Source organism: Anastrepha ludens, chromosome 4 (assembly GCF_028408465.1).
Source record: "Anastrepha ludens isolate Willacy chromosome 4, idAnaLude1.1, whole genome shotgun sequence".
Classification (NCBI taxonomy): domain Eukaryota; kingdom Metazoa; phylum Arthropoda; class Insecta; order Diptera; family Tephritidae; genus Anastrepha; species Anastrepha ludens.
Genome location: NC_071500.1, coordinates 60,211,906 through 60,227,594, shown reverse-complemented (window position 1 = coordinate 60,227,594; position 15,689 = coordinate 60,211,906). Strand labels below are relative to the sequence as shown.

The 15,689-nt window shown below is 36.3% G+C and overlaps 1 protein-coding gene across 6 annotated transcripts in view; it reads left to right on the top strand.

The window, feature by feature from the left end:
• LOC128862574 (protein boule) overlaps positions 1-15,689 on the top strand; it is a 52,622-nt gene that overhangs the window by 251 nt on the left and 36,682 nt on the right. For 3 of the 6 annotated variants that reach the window (XM_054101290.1, XM_054101291.1, XM_054101286.1), the window contains exons 1-2: positions 11,031-11,179; positions 12,212-12,333. The exons of 1 other annotated variant lie outside the window; for it this stretch is intronic. The gene's annotated coding sequence lies outside the window, so the exon portion shown is untranslated. Of the gene's footprint in view, positions 1-11,029; positions 11,180-12,211; positions 12,334-15,689 lie in introns of those variants that run through there. 2 more of the 6 variants (XM_054101292.1, XM_054101289.1) reach the window with 2 other exon arrangements.

Here is a 15,689-nt window from a genome sequence, read left to right as displayed (position 1 = left end):
TTTCGCAATTTTTTGTTTTCCATCTAAGCGTGTATATTATTCAATTAAAAAATAATGAAAAATGAAAATCAATCTGCGAATTTGGCTTTTCTATGGCAGAAAAGTACGCTGCCACATACAGAACATAAGTTCTCATGAAGAAAATGTCCAAGAAAACCAGTAATAGAATCTCGAATTAGGTCACTGTGTCAAGCTGGTGGCGTAAGTCGGCGTGATTGTTGTTTTTGCTAACGTTCTTCTTTGCTGTGGTTCGCCTGCCATTTACGTTGAAAGTGTTGTTGGAAGGGAGTTAAAATGTGTGAAAAGCAGCATTTCGATAGTTCTTATGTTTCCGGGATTCTTATGTGCTACAAATGGGACTTATAGATGTAATGCAAAAGCACAAAGAATAAATGTGTTTGTCCTAAGATTTCTCTAAAAAATTCACTGAAACCTTGAAAAACTGAGTTAAACCTGCACCGATGATAGCTATGTTCACAACTCATACCTCATATTTTTTTTTCTTATCCAATATAATCCAAACCTTACAATATCTGCACGTTGCCATGTAGGCGAAGGAGATTATGCTAGAAAGTGAAATTCGGAGATGCCAAAACTTCAAAAGTTAGCTGTCGCAAATTTTTAGGAGTCACGTCTCACAGTATTTTTCTTTCTCATCGCACATTGCCATTAGCTGCAATAAGCATAGGCGAAAAACAAGGTCCATTTCCACGCTGAATATCCGCGAAACACCAAAATTAAGAAAAAACATTTTTCTTGGCTGGCAATGGCAAACCTACGAGTGTATTTCTGCCATGAAAAATCTCCTCATAAATAATATTGGCGTTCGGAGTCGGCGTGAAACTGTAGGTCCCTCCATTTGCGGAACAACATCAAGACGCACGCCATAATTGGAGGAGGAGCTCGGCCAAACACCCAAAAAGGGTGTACGCGCCAAAATAAAATATTATCCACGATGAGGGTCAAATACACACCATTCTATAGAATTAGTTGCAGAAAAACTTTCGATCAAGCACTTCAGGCATGAAATACCTAATTACAATTTGTGGACTGTAAACAATTTCCACAACAAATCATTTTATGCACAAGCGATGGTTTGTAAATAATTATTAAATTTCGGCAGAAGAAAAATAATGTTGAAACAGATAGTTGTGATTGTAATTGCTTAAGCATTACCCCTAAATATTTGCGGAATGATACTTCTTACTTCTGGAATGGCAGTCTTTTGCAGGATATAAATGCGGATGGCTCTGGTAACGTAAAACCGAGTGTGGTCGAAACGGATAGTAATATATATGCCGTTTTTAGGTGTTTGGTAGAACTTTTCAATGTGTAGCGCGCGTCACGCTGATGTCCTGCAAAAACCACTAACTTTCTATGTCGCCTCCGAATGGCAAATGCGTATAAATAACAGTTTTTGAAGGTAACCAGAGACTTGCCATATCCTGTCGAAAAACGACTGCATTGACAGAAATGACAGTCTGTTCTACATTATTAGAACGATCCGGATTATCGTGTATGTCTGGCCAAGGACTGCCCCTTCAACAACATTCCTCAAATATCAATAGGGGATGTTTATGCTGTTACAGCAACCAGAACAACAATAACAGAATCAAATATTTATATCATTTGATCAAATCATATAAATCAAACGTTCAAACTTTATACCAAATTTAGAAAAACTCCAGAAATTTTCAACTATATTTTGAACTTCTAGATCTGAATTTTTTAAAAATGTTTGCTATACAATAGCAGTACTCAGGAAATGTTGGTAAAATAACTGCAAATTTTAAGCGACTACAAAACCGCATTGATTTTCAATTTCTTGAATGTTAGTTGAATACTTCTAGTTTTCGTAAAAAGTTAGTTAGATTTATGTGGTTTGCGCCAAAACTGGAACAATATTAAACAAAAATCCGTTTTTCGCGCCACTGTTTGTTTTAAAATCACTGAAAGTAATCAAGATGTTTAAAAATTAAGATTTGTAAGGATAATTTTATTTAAATTTTCAGTAAAACATTTTATTCCACTTTTCGTTAATTCTTTTCGAAACGATGGAGACATATTCACGTGCATAATAATAGTACTGTTCTTGTTCAGCAACCATTATCCAACGGAGAAGTTTCCAAAATGCTTTTCCAAGAGATTTTTTGTTACGACAATAAATCGCACAAAGGTAATTAAGGAACTATACCTTTACCTATAGATTAGAGGCCTAACTTTTGTTTTAAATAAAACATAAAAAACAAATCTATGAAAGGCTAAACACTTAGGTCTTCATACAATGCAAACTTTCATGATCAATGCTTGATACAATATAGTATCACTGATGTTGTAACATCATTAAAAATACTAGATGTTGTTGAAATAAGTGTCCTTTGAAGATTAGAAACTTTCTACCTGGCTACATCAAAAATTATAACGACGCGCACTCCATGGCATGTTGCACCATCTTGCTGAATCCAATTAGCACTTAGATAATTGGTATTGACATGGAAAACAAAGAGGTTGCCGATAATAAGTCCATTTTCATACGTAATACTTCTGGCTAACAAACTAAACAATAATTTTTAAGGGATGTAATAAAGTTTTGAGCTGGTCGTGAGCATTGTTTTTACTCTGAATAAGGTAATTTCCTTATTTACGTACCAACAAAACCAATGACAAGCCTTATCGCAATGTGGACGAAGCATCCTATAAGTTGTGCGAGCAGAATGTGAGTTTTGGAAGTAGATTTCCACGGAGTTCTTGCAAGGTAATTCGCTAGATAATGCTGAAAAAAATCTTTAAAAAGTAGTTCTATAAGTTTGAAAAACCGCCCGTCACGTCCACTGGGGACTACAAACATTCTTTAGCATATTAACTTTTCTAGGATATAATAACTAGCGAATGATTTACGCTTGATTAGCGATCTTTCCTTCCTTTTTAAAAAAGTGGGATATTGTCTTCTCAAGAGTTGGTGAATAATCAGCACACGAACATGCGGGTAAATTGTCAACCAGACACGCGAAGTGTCCAATCTCTGTTTGGTGTCATTGGTTTCGTAGTCTGCTGTGCTTATTTCTAGATGAGAGGAGTGTGGAGTCTACTGTGTTTGGTGGGGTTGCTAGTGAGATGTGCAGTATTGCGCTGAAAGGGATGCACGAAAGAGAAAAATAGAAGAGAGTGTTATTTTAAATGGGAGTACGCGCTGGTTACATCGATGTTGTTCATTTTCCGTTAGTTGGCGTTCTGATTGCCGTTTTCGTCAAATGTGCTATGTATGTACATATGTATGTGTGTAGATGTGGATGTTGACTGAGCTTTTGAAGATATTCGGAAAAGCTAGTGTATGGTGGCAGATAGTGCGGGCGATGGATGAAAATAAATACATACACACGTGCTCGTATATACATTAATACATACATAAGTACGAGAAAGTGAAATTTTTCACGTGTAACTATTTTACTTTTCACTGTGTAAGCAATTTAAGAGAGGGAAATTGGATATGCACATGAACATAAGAATGTCTGCTAAGCTAAATCTGAAATAATACAGCTTGACGCACATTTATGTATTATCTGATGGTATGCCATAATAAAAACTATATAAAGGTTATGTAGGTACTATGTTATTATGTATGTATGCACATCATATGTTCCCTATATATAATATTTTTGTGCATGTGTAGTCGGTTGTACCATAGTTCTGTATTCGCCTATTTTATAATTGTAAAAGTCGTGAGTTCGAAACCGACTTCTGTCATAAAACTTTAAAGGACTTACTTTTCCTTCTCATCTCCGCCACATTAAAACTTGAAAGTATTTTGTTTTTGGAAGCAAAATAGAAAATTGGGTGAAAGGTAGCCTGTGCCTTTTATGAGTTGTGGATATTACACTATTAAATTATAAATTGTTGAAATGGTGACCTTTCTCAATGAATATCATCTGTAAATTTACACTTAATTAAAAAAAAAAAAAAATAAATAAAATATCGTTCAGAATGTACGAGTATGTACATATGTGCGCATTAAAAATTAAATAGTATTTGTAAGAAAAAATCACAGATTTGCACCAGAATTTAGAGCGGGAAACTCGGCTTAATTCCGTAATGCCATAAAAATATCTATTTCTTATTAACTTTTTTTACAAGCCGAATTTAAATCCCACTAATAAACATAAAGAAATACTCGATTGCCTAAACATGAGACTCATCATCGAATGGCTACATATTTCGAGTCGAATAACAGAAAAAAGGGTATTTTTCAATAAATGAGCTAATGAATGCATCGAATGCCGTAATCTTGATTTAAATTTTCTAAGTTTTTTCTTACTTCATCTCTCTAATAAACGATGTTGTTGTTGTAACAGCAAAGACATTTCCCATACATGTACGAGGAATGCTGCTGGAGTAGCAGTCCTTGGCCGGTTGTAAATCCGGGTCGTTCCGGTAACGTCGAACTGACTGCCATGAGAACGTCTAATAAACGATGAAATATTGTGGCTGCAGAATCTAAGTCTGACAGAAGACCGACGAAGAAGTAAGAGTTTACATACATATAGACAGTGATATTTCATTCTAGCAAGAGCGGGACAGTGTTTAACGCCGTCCACTGTTGTTATTGTAGCAGTTTATCAGTGAAGTCACTGGTCGTCATCGTTAATCTCACTCGCGGGGTGGGCCAAGGGGAGAGGGGTGTTAGTCGGTTACAATATCCTGAACGCAATTGTGCCAAGATGACGCGGGTCTCACAAGGCAGCTGAATCTTTTTCCCGCGAAAGGTATTAGTTATACTCCGATGACGACATTCGGGGACGAGAGTTTAAGAAAGTGATAAGGGACTCTCCATAAATGCCCTTTAGGGTCTGTTTACATATACGGGGGGTCCAGTGGTTGTCGTATTAGGGCCTAAATTTTGTCGGTAAAATCGTGCCTGAGAGATGGTTCAGTCTACAGCAAGTGCCTGCAGAAGTGGTTCCTAATAGCAGAGATTACTTGCTGAGCATCATATTATGCTCTACAACTAGGAGCTTGATAGTAACGCTGGGTAGGTGTTGTAAAGGAGACATCATGTGGCTGTCTTAATATCAGTATTTTGCCAAGTTTGAAACTTCGTCCACTGCGTGCCACCAAATGGGTCTGCATAATTCAGAACCGATTGGTCAATCGTCTTAAATGCCACCAGCAATATTTCTTTGCCTTTATCCCAAGTGCTATCGGCCTGCGACTTGGAAGTTCCTTGCAGTGCAGAAGCGTACAAGTCTGGAGGGATAGTTGTTCACTTTTATACACAATCCATTGATGTCAATACCGGCCGCCAATATCGAACAATCGTCAACGTACAATCAATGAAACTCCCTCTGATGTTTGAAGAAACTTCGAGATATAGAAGTTGAAAAGCAGGGAAGAAAACACCCTGCGGAACCTTTTGCTTTATCTTCGTCTGTTTAGAAATCGAAGTGCTACTGACGAGTGACAACAGAAGAAATATGCGAACCACCTATTTAGTCCCGGTGGGAGAATAAATTGTTCAATGTCGTCTAGTAGCTTTGAATGACTAACTGTATCGAAAGCATTCGATAGGCCCAACTCTACTGGGACTATTCGCCCCCAGTTGCAGTTTTGGTAAAGCTCATGGTTTAGCCGTGTGTTTATGGCGTTAAATGCTGTGATGTTGCTGTGCACTTTGCGGAAGCCGGGGTGATGTATAACTGAAGAACTGGAGTAGGAGGGCTTAGGTAGTGTCGGTAGTGGTACCAACTATTGTGCTAATGGAAGGTCGCCCGAACTTTACGAGTTCTGTTTTCATTCCATGTACGCCACAGGTGCTCAATGGGGTTATCGTATGGACTCAGTGGATGCTGCAGCACGTGTACGTGACACAACAACTATTCTTTAATTCGAGTCGTTCTCCGGCGCAACATAATAATCACCATTAATATCCAATTTTGTAGCAGAAGCCAAATTATTTTTTTTTAAATGCTGGGTATTGTTAATTTTTTCATTGATGAAGGAAATATTTTCTACGCCTTGTGTGCCTATTGTAACCCTCGACGCGACGCTGCCTCCACTGTGTTTTACCGTCTTATTCAGGTATTTGTTGTTGAGCCTTGACTTTCCTTGCGCCACACAAACCGGCATCCTTCAGACCCAATAAATTAAACTTGGATACATCTGTAAAAATTACAATATAATATCCCAAAAGTCAATATCGCGGTGGATATATTAGTTTGCAAGCCAGACGGCAGAAATGGTGAATGGTATTTATGCTGCCGATACTGTAACTGCTAATTAGTGCAACTTTGGTTTCGTCGATTCCGTTCAGGCATTTTTGATGTTAAGGAAAATGTCATTAAAATCACAGAAATAATAGAAGATAACCGGCGAAGTTAGTAGTCGTACATCGCCCAGGAGCTAAAGATCGACCATAAAAAAGTTTTAAACCATTTGTGCAAAAATAATAGATTTTTTGCAATATTTTTCGTTGATAAATATGGCTTGTTACGAGGTGTGTATACCATAAAATCAGGGGAATGTAAAATATTTCGCACAGTTTGAGGATGGAATTCTGTAATAGCAGCTTATTTTAACTTTTTGGCGATAATTGGCCTTCCACTACCACCTGGGTTTTCTACTTCACCTACTTTTCTACTACTTTGTTATCATATGGTTCGATAGGGAGCGGGAGAATATGGTGGAGTTCTTGGAGTGCGGCTTTGACGATGTCGGTTTGACCATGTCGATGAGGTATTTTCAATCGGAAAATTCACATAATGTAGCTGGGCAATTTAGAGCTCCTTGTTGACCGTGGCATTCTTTTCGAGCGTTTCCGAGTGCATCATGCCCTCCCAGACCCACCAAACACATCTTTGGATGAAGATTCGACTTGACTCTCGGCTTTGGCATATCTCCTTGAGCCACCCACTCATTTCTTTGCTTCATATTGATGTACTATATAGGTACCATTTCTCATCTCCCGTGACGATTCTGTACAAAAAGCGCTATTTATGACCGTGTGTTGCTCGATGGGAGATGCTGAAAAGCAATTTGAAGGCGACTTTCTTTGTTTTTGTTTTTTTCGTTGAGCTCGTGAGGTGCCCAGGATCCCAATTTGTCGATAAATTCCATCGAATGAAGGTAAGTGAGAATCGTTTTATGATCGCAGCTCATTTTTTCCGCCAATTCACAACTAGTTTGGTGGCCGTTTTTCTTCAAAAGTGATTTGAGACGTTCTTCATCGAATTCAGAAGATCTTCCGCTGGGGGACGTGTCATCGACGGCAAAGTCGCTATTTTTGAAAAGCAAAGAAGAGCAGGTGTCGAAAATGTTGATTTTTGCCTCCTGGGTATTCCATTTCTAAGCCTCAAAACTAAAAAAAAATTAAATAACTCAAAAATACGATTAACATAGTTTTGTAGATCAGAAAGAGTTCTCTCGAATGAATACTTACCTTTTGCCAAACAGCAAACAAATCATTGTAAAATAAAAGAAAATATAAAAAACGCTATGAACTTATTCTCCAACCCATATATGTGCCTCGGGGAGTGAAGTATATGTTCATTTTTTTTAACCAATTTCTTTTCTCTTAAAATTGGTATCAATTTTTGTTAAATGTTCTGATTTACTTCCAAAAGCAAAATTTTTCTTTAACTTTCACCCTTAGTGCTATTGTCATCCATTCGAAATCGGATCCATGTTTTGCTTAGGTAATTAGTTTATGTATGTGCGATCAGAGGTTCGGGTGTATTAAAGTCTAAGCAAGTTAAATAAAGCAAAGTGATGATAGTTATAAAATCGTAAGTGAAATTATTGGGTGCATCTGTAATATAATATTTGCATAACGCGGATTTTTAGTTAGTGGGTTTTAGGTTAGAATATCCATGTGTTACACATTTATTGGAAGGGTAGCACGAGTCTAAAGTGAAGCTGGTAAAACAAAAAATTCCTATACACATAGCTGCGAAAGTGAATCGACATAGAAATAAAACTCGTAGTACTAAGATCTACGTTACCGGAACGATCCGGATTTATTTCCGGCCAAGAACTGTCACTTCAACAGTATTCCCGCACATATACGGGGATCGTTTAGGCTGCTACAAAACCGTCTAATATGATTGAATGGTGTAAGTGCGGAATACGGCGTCTGGCAGTTCAACAAAAAAATGTTTTGCCGGAAGATAGAGACTCATTTAGATCACAACATATCCGGAAGAAGAATTCATCAAGTTCTTGTACGAAAATCGTAGAGCAAAATTAGGGAGTAGCATCTAGAAAAAAATTTGTTGAGCCATCCTAGTGGATATTACGGAATCTGTTAGATTATGTACTAGTTGAATTTACTGGGAATGTCTCCGGAGATTCCTAGATCTTCCAGCAGAACAAAGCATTAATTCACACCGCCCTCTCTAAAAAAGCATCGTTTCATCAAAAAACATACCGCTTTTGGAGTGGCCAACAGCCCAAATCTAAGATCAATTGAAGAATAAATCAGTTTTTGTTTTTGAAGAAAACATATCGATATTTAAAAAAAAAAATATATATATGGGGCATTCTTTCTGAACGTGAGACCCCCTGCCTCCAGAATAGATTTTGACGAAAAGAGGTCTATGAGGGCTTAAAATGTAGGTAATTATGTTTACTTTCGAAAGCAAAGTGGCACTTCTTGAAATTCAAAATGGCGGATCCTTCCTTCCTTATACTCCACAAGCTTGCTCACAAGAAAATTTTGCTTGCGCAATTTAAGGAAGATCGTGTTCTACGACTTATACAACCTTTAGAGCCAATTTAAAGACTTAATTAAATGACTTTTCAATTATTGACAGCAATAGTGACACCTGTCATTTAATTAAGTCTTTAAATTGGCTCTAAAGGTTGTATAAGTCGTAGAACACGATCTTCCTTAAATTGCGCAAGCAAAATTTTCTTGTGAGCAAGCTTGTGGAGTATAAGGAAGGAAGGATCCGCCATTTTGAATTTCAAGAAGTGCCACTTTGCTTTCGAAAGTAAACATAATTACCTACATTTTAAGCCCTCATAGACCTCTTTTCGTCAAAATCTATTCTGGGGGCAGGGGGTCTCACGTTCAGAAAGAATGCCCCATATATATAATTATATATAAATATATAATTGTCGCGTACTCCCTTTTTGGGTGTTTGGCCGAGCTCCTCATATTTGTGGCGTGCATCTTGATGTTGTTCCACAAATGGAGGGATCTACAGTTTCAAGGCGACTCCGAACGGCAGATATTTTTTTATGAGGAGCTTTTTCATGACAGAAATACACTCGGAGGTTTGTTATTGCCTGCCGAGGGGCGACCGCTGTTAGAAAAAACTTGTTTCCTCATTTTGGTCTTTTACCGAAATTCGAGCCTACGTTCCCTCTGAAATCCGAATGGTAGTCACGCACCAAACATTCGGCTACAGCGGCCGCCGTTAAAGAGTTAATGAAAATTTAGAATATATCGTTATGTAAATAAATTATTTTATTTTAATTTTTTGTATATCATATTTAAGTACATTAAAATTTAGTTGATTTATTTTTTCATTTATAAATTATACTGAAGTGCTTGATGTAATTTCCAGTAGGTTTATTTTAAAGTAATTTGATGCACTTACATACATATGCGTACTTATTTCCCTGAGATACTTGCATGTTACAATCACTTATAACTCTCTGTAGATGTTAAGATATTAAGAGCGTCGTAGTAATTTGATAGTAGGTTAATATAACGTAAAGCTACATAGAACTCTGGCTAATATAATCGAACACATGTATGTACTATAAATCGGTGTATTTACTATATGGACCCACGTGGAAAAGTGATTTTTTTGTTTTTCAACACGTTAGTAAGTAACAGTGGAGACCCAGTACGCATTAGAGTACAATGCAACCTATTACACTTGACTTACATATGTATGTACGTAGATACGTATGTACTATGCATTTGTATTGCTGTTCATCGCAAGCAACTCATTGGCACTCTTGTAAGAACTTACTCATTTGCATTTTCATCTCCATAGTCACTATGAAAAGTGAATTTATAGCGCTATCACTGGGTCAGGAGTTTTAGGTATATTCTAATACTCACAAGGGCAGTTGGAAATTAATATTGTACAAGTATATCAGCGTTTAAAGTACAAAACCGCGTATCGAGATAATGCAAAACCGCGTATGTGTGGGAGAGAGTATTAACTGTCTTATTTTAAAACGATTCTCTTTTATAAAACAAACCCATTTAGGCCAGTTTTACATACATACGAGTATCGATATTTTGATATGAATGGATAAGGCTTGATGCCAGGAGCTTCCAGTGAGCAAGTTTCATTTTTGGCACAAATGTTAGTTACGCGGTTTTGTACTACATGTATGTACATATATAGACTGATATTTATAAAAATGCATGTGTACACACAACTCTATATGTAATATTCTTCCTATACTGTCATTGATTTCAATCATTGTTTTCATGCAAAGTGAAATAAAAACAACAATTTGGCATTTCACTTGCGCCTCCTACACTGATAGGTATTTCGTCCCAGCTTTTGGCTAGCGGAAAAGTCAAACTCAGTCATAAGTACTTATACACAGACATAGAGGTACATACACACATACAGCTTTTGCGACCCCCATATAATGTAACAATACCGCCTATATTCAACTTGTTATATTCTGAAATCTTTACATATATGCAAACACATCTATATATAAATATATATATACAATAGCTTGTACGTACGTATTTGCTCTCATTGTAATGGGCGCTCGGTAGCGGCATGCTAGAAAAGTGTCTCGTGAAAATAAGCATTGCAGCGCCACCGAAAAACACGTTGGATTTCGTTGAGAGCGTAAAAATGTTCTTTTCCATCGGTAAGATAATAGTTAGAGAATTGCTTTCCTTTCTTGGCGCTCGCTCTCTGCACCGTTTTTCGCCATGGGAGCAGCATAAGCGATACATTCATGTGAAAGCTAGAAATAGAAATTTGTGGTCTGTTAGCTGCTTCTGCTCCAGCTCTCATGGCAGGTTAGATTGGTTGCTGGCTGCGTGAATTCTCTTACCCGATTGAGTCGTTGTTCTACTGTCGATTGCAACACTTCTGTGCCAGTTTGTTGTTAGTTATTATTTTGCCTTAGCTTTAGTAGCCAAAAGTAATATATACAAAATATATATAAAAAAATAAGAAAATAAAAAGTGAAATAAAAAGTATGAATACATAATGTGCCACACCAAATAAAATATACATATTGTTGTTTTGCTAATCAACAGTCAAATTGTGGCAAATAATAATAACAATAACAACAAAATAACACATACATATAAAATATTTAAAAAAATTCTATGAGCCGCTAGATGTTTGCGCGAAATGTGTTAAGTTTACTAATAAAAAACATCGTTTTTTATTTTATTTTGTACATTGTGTATGTGACAGAACAGTCCTAATGGGATTTTGTGTATACTGATTAGTAGTGTATACCAAGAGGACAACAAGAGTGTATGTAATAACTAGCGAGAAGGCGGGGGAGCAAGGATGTACGCGCACACATACATATAGTGAACGCAAAAGGAGGATGTATCCTACATTTTTTCGCCGAACGAAGCGAAATTAATATGAATACCCTACGCATTGCCATCAGCGAGCTGAACTATACATCCTCCACTTTCTCCACTTAAAAGTCGATTCGCATTTAAAATTTTAGTCAATCAAAAAGTTATGAAATTTAAATAACATAATTTCGCCACTATGCAAATTCGAAATGGTGTTTTTGTTTTAATATTGCTATACTTATGCACTATACACGAGTACTAGATACCAATTCTGTTGGGCGTCTGCGCCAAGGCGTACTTGATTGTCAATACTTGGCTATTGCCAAAGATGAGCTTTGCATATTCATATGTTCATGCTCACATAGATAAAGCATACAAATGTAGATAATAATGCAGTTGCATCTGCGAATGCAACTGCACCTATTTTATGGTCATATACCTGGAACAAATACGTCGTCTATTTACGAACATGCATAGATACATATTAAAATTAATACAAACCTAAATTTTGTTGTTATTGATATTATTATTAAAATTAATACAAATCAAAATGTTGTTATTGTTATTATCATGTGTCATCATCGGCAAATGATACAATTTATTGAATCCATTAAAATCATAACCAAATACTTCTGTTCTACTCCAAAAACAAAAAAAATTAAAAAATTAAATGCAAAAACAAAAATCTAGAAAGGGCGCTCTGCTTTTATAACAAAACAAAGTGAGATTCAGTGGTTTCGCGAGTGATACCGTGCTTTTAACCGAGTCATTGGTCAACAGCCAACGTATATCTTACGGAGACATTTCACAAGGTAGTATAAGATACATTTAGGCCATTCATAAATGCATTTATTTTAAGTTTCTCATAAAAATCGCATTTCTTTTCGTACATTTAAAAACACCTTGGTTTGAATATTCATACATATGTGCATAGTATATACATACATATATACATTAAAGTACAAAAGGAAAGAAAATTAAATAAAAGTATTAAAATACATAATAATATACGGCCAACGAACGCTCGAACCCCATCGATCGTCACATGTGTGAAGTGCGCTCGAATTCTGTCTACAGTTTGGGTGTGAGTATGTGTACTCATGTATGTATATGTGCGTGTCGATGTGCATTGTGAGTCTTGAAGATCTGTCCGTGGGGTGTAAGTGTAACGTAGTACTGTTTTATAAATAAATTGCCATTTTTGAGATTATTCATTTTTTAGTTTGTCGCATTTAAAAATCTGCTGGTGAGTTAGCTCACCAGTAGTGCTCACACTGAGATTGTCATGAGACAAATAGGAAGCAACAATTACATACGTACATATACACAAACATACATACATGAATTGCAGTTGCTTTTGCACTTTCTATATTCGATTGCATTTTCATCCTTTCTGTGTATTCGTGGCATCTCTCTACGTAAATATTAGGCATACCCTTCTTTGTGTGGATTCTTTTCTTTTGCACCTTTATAAAAATTAAGTTGAGAGTATTTGGTGTAAACGAATTGTACATACATATCTGCAAAATTCTTGATCAGTGCTTTATAGAGATGCCAGAAGTTCAATTTTCAGCCTTTATCTGACCTGTTCACACATAGGTAAAGGGTTTCTCAAAAGTGACACGTAGATGTCAGTAGTGAATAATTCCAAGACAGTACTTTTTTATGTCTTCTTTGACATTTGCGAACCTATCTCGATATCTTCACGTTCTCATTAATTCTCTGTATACGTGCTCGTGATCGACATTTAAATGACGGCATTTTTCATATAGGTATAATTGTTAAGAGCCGTATTTTGACTAAAAATAGTGAAACCTGAAAAAATCTACATTTTTGTATGTTTTATTTTATTACAAATCAATAACAATACTTGAAATTGCTAGATAAAATTTAACTTTTTTTGTAAATAATATGAAATTCTTTGAAAATAGATAGAGTTGTAATAGATAGAGTTTCAATTGGGCCATACAAATTTTGTAATTAAATACAAACTCACATTTGATTTTTTTTGTATGATCTGGCAATACCAACACATCATTCAAGGTTTAAATTTACATTATGGTGCAGATCAAAGAGTTAAAGTTTGAAAATTAATAAGAAATTACTACCGTAGTTCTGAGAGTCAGTAGACGTAACTTAACGGCGTTTAAGTTTCTTGTCTTATTCACGCTTGCACTCCTTTCTTGTGGTATCTATCAGCATAAACATTCCATATCAAATTGAGGCGATTGTCGTGCCTAGTGCATTATCTCGCCCTATGTTTGAATGATATTGGAATAGCTATTTCGGAGTCAGAATACTTATCAACCGTAACATTTGAACTCTTAATTAAACATTCCCACGACAGTTGGTTCTACGCTACCGGAACGACCCGGATTTATATCCGTTCAAGGGCTGTCACTCCAGCAGCATTCCCTGTACATATACATACATATGTACAGAGAATGTTTATGCTGCTACAACAACAAAATAAAAATGTATTTGACGAGTAGTATCTTTGGCACCGATTTCGGGCTGATTTTTTTCATGCGTTTCTTGATTGATTATTAAAAATGGCGATATAATATCACCTTGATTACAAAGATCGCAGAACAACTGCCAGATGACGTTCTAAGTCAACTGATTTGAGTTATGTTATTGTTTTTTTTTGATAGGTTGCCACGTCTGTGATTAACATTCCTATCATTTACCATTGCTTGACATTTGCAACAATTAGCCGTCTTTAGTAAATCTACCTCTAGCCGTGTTTCGGTAATGGTTCTCTAAAGAAAACAGCCGTTTACGAGTGCTTCAGAAGAGATCAACACCGTCGACATCGAAAACTGATGAAAAGTTGATCAATAACCCCAAATTAACCACAAGAGAACTGACAGAGGACTTGAACATTTCCTAAGCATACTTTCAGGATATTGTAGTTAGTTTTGGGTTTGCGCCGTGGCGCTGCAAAGTTGAAAAGTTAAAACCGCATTAGTATCGTCAAAATGGTTTCCAAGGCTGAAACCAACCTAACGCAATCCTGACATCAGGCGAGGGAGTAGAGAGCTCCGAGACCAAAAAAAACGTAGTTTTGAGTCAAAAAAGAAAGCGATACTCACGCTTTTACGGGATTACTACGGTATTGTATGCTACGATTTTTTGCCAGAAGGTTGCACAGTTAATAAGGATTATTATTTGGGCGTAATGAGACGTTTACGTGAAGCAAGTCGCCAAAAAATAAATATTTGTGGGAAAACAACTCGTGGATTTTGCAGCATGATAACAGTGCCATGTCTGTAAATATTTGATCATGAACGAAATGAATACCATTCAACAGCCTTCTAATTCACCTAATATGGCTCCCTTCGATTATTGTCTGTTTGATCGAAAAAAAACCACTTCTTACCCGTTTTAACAACCGAAAATATGTAATGGAAAAATCGACGACAGCTCTGATAGCTATAGCGAAAATAGAGTTCCAAAAATGTTTTGAGAGCTCGATCAAATGCTGGCATAAATGCGTTGCAGTTCATGGGGAGTACTTTGAGCGATAATATTAAATAATATAAATTTGTATTTTGAATTTTCTGCATATATTGCCGTAAACACACATATAAGATGAAGTAAAATTTAAGTTGAACAAAGAAAAAAGAATGAAAATGCAATACTTTCACTTTGACAATCATGCACCAATCAGCCGATGAAACAACACCTAACCACTTAACTATGCTGTTAAAACAAGAACAACACCACTTTGTACTATAAATGTGCAGTTCTAGCATGTATATTTTGAACGTAGGTGCTTTAATAGGTGTTTGGATAAGCTGATCCCCCAATTTATGGTGTTTGCCTTTGTTCTTGACAGTTGACCGCTATTGCCCATAGAGGATTTCAAGATCGAGACCAACACATAATATGTGAAAGTACATACTAAGTTGGTACAGTTGGTAGATGTACATATTTATTAAATCTGAGATTACATATTCGTTATCCCAAGTAGGCAATCTTGTACAATATCCGCATAATTTAGTAAGTCGGTTGGATTATAGAATTTCCGCAGCATTCTAGGGAGCTTTTCAAAACTTCTCTCTTGACGGTTAATGTCGCTATGGTTTCTCGAAAAATAATTCGATGTTGACTGAACCGATGAAAAGCGAATAATTTATTTATTTGATGAAATCGCGCAAAGTTA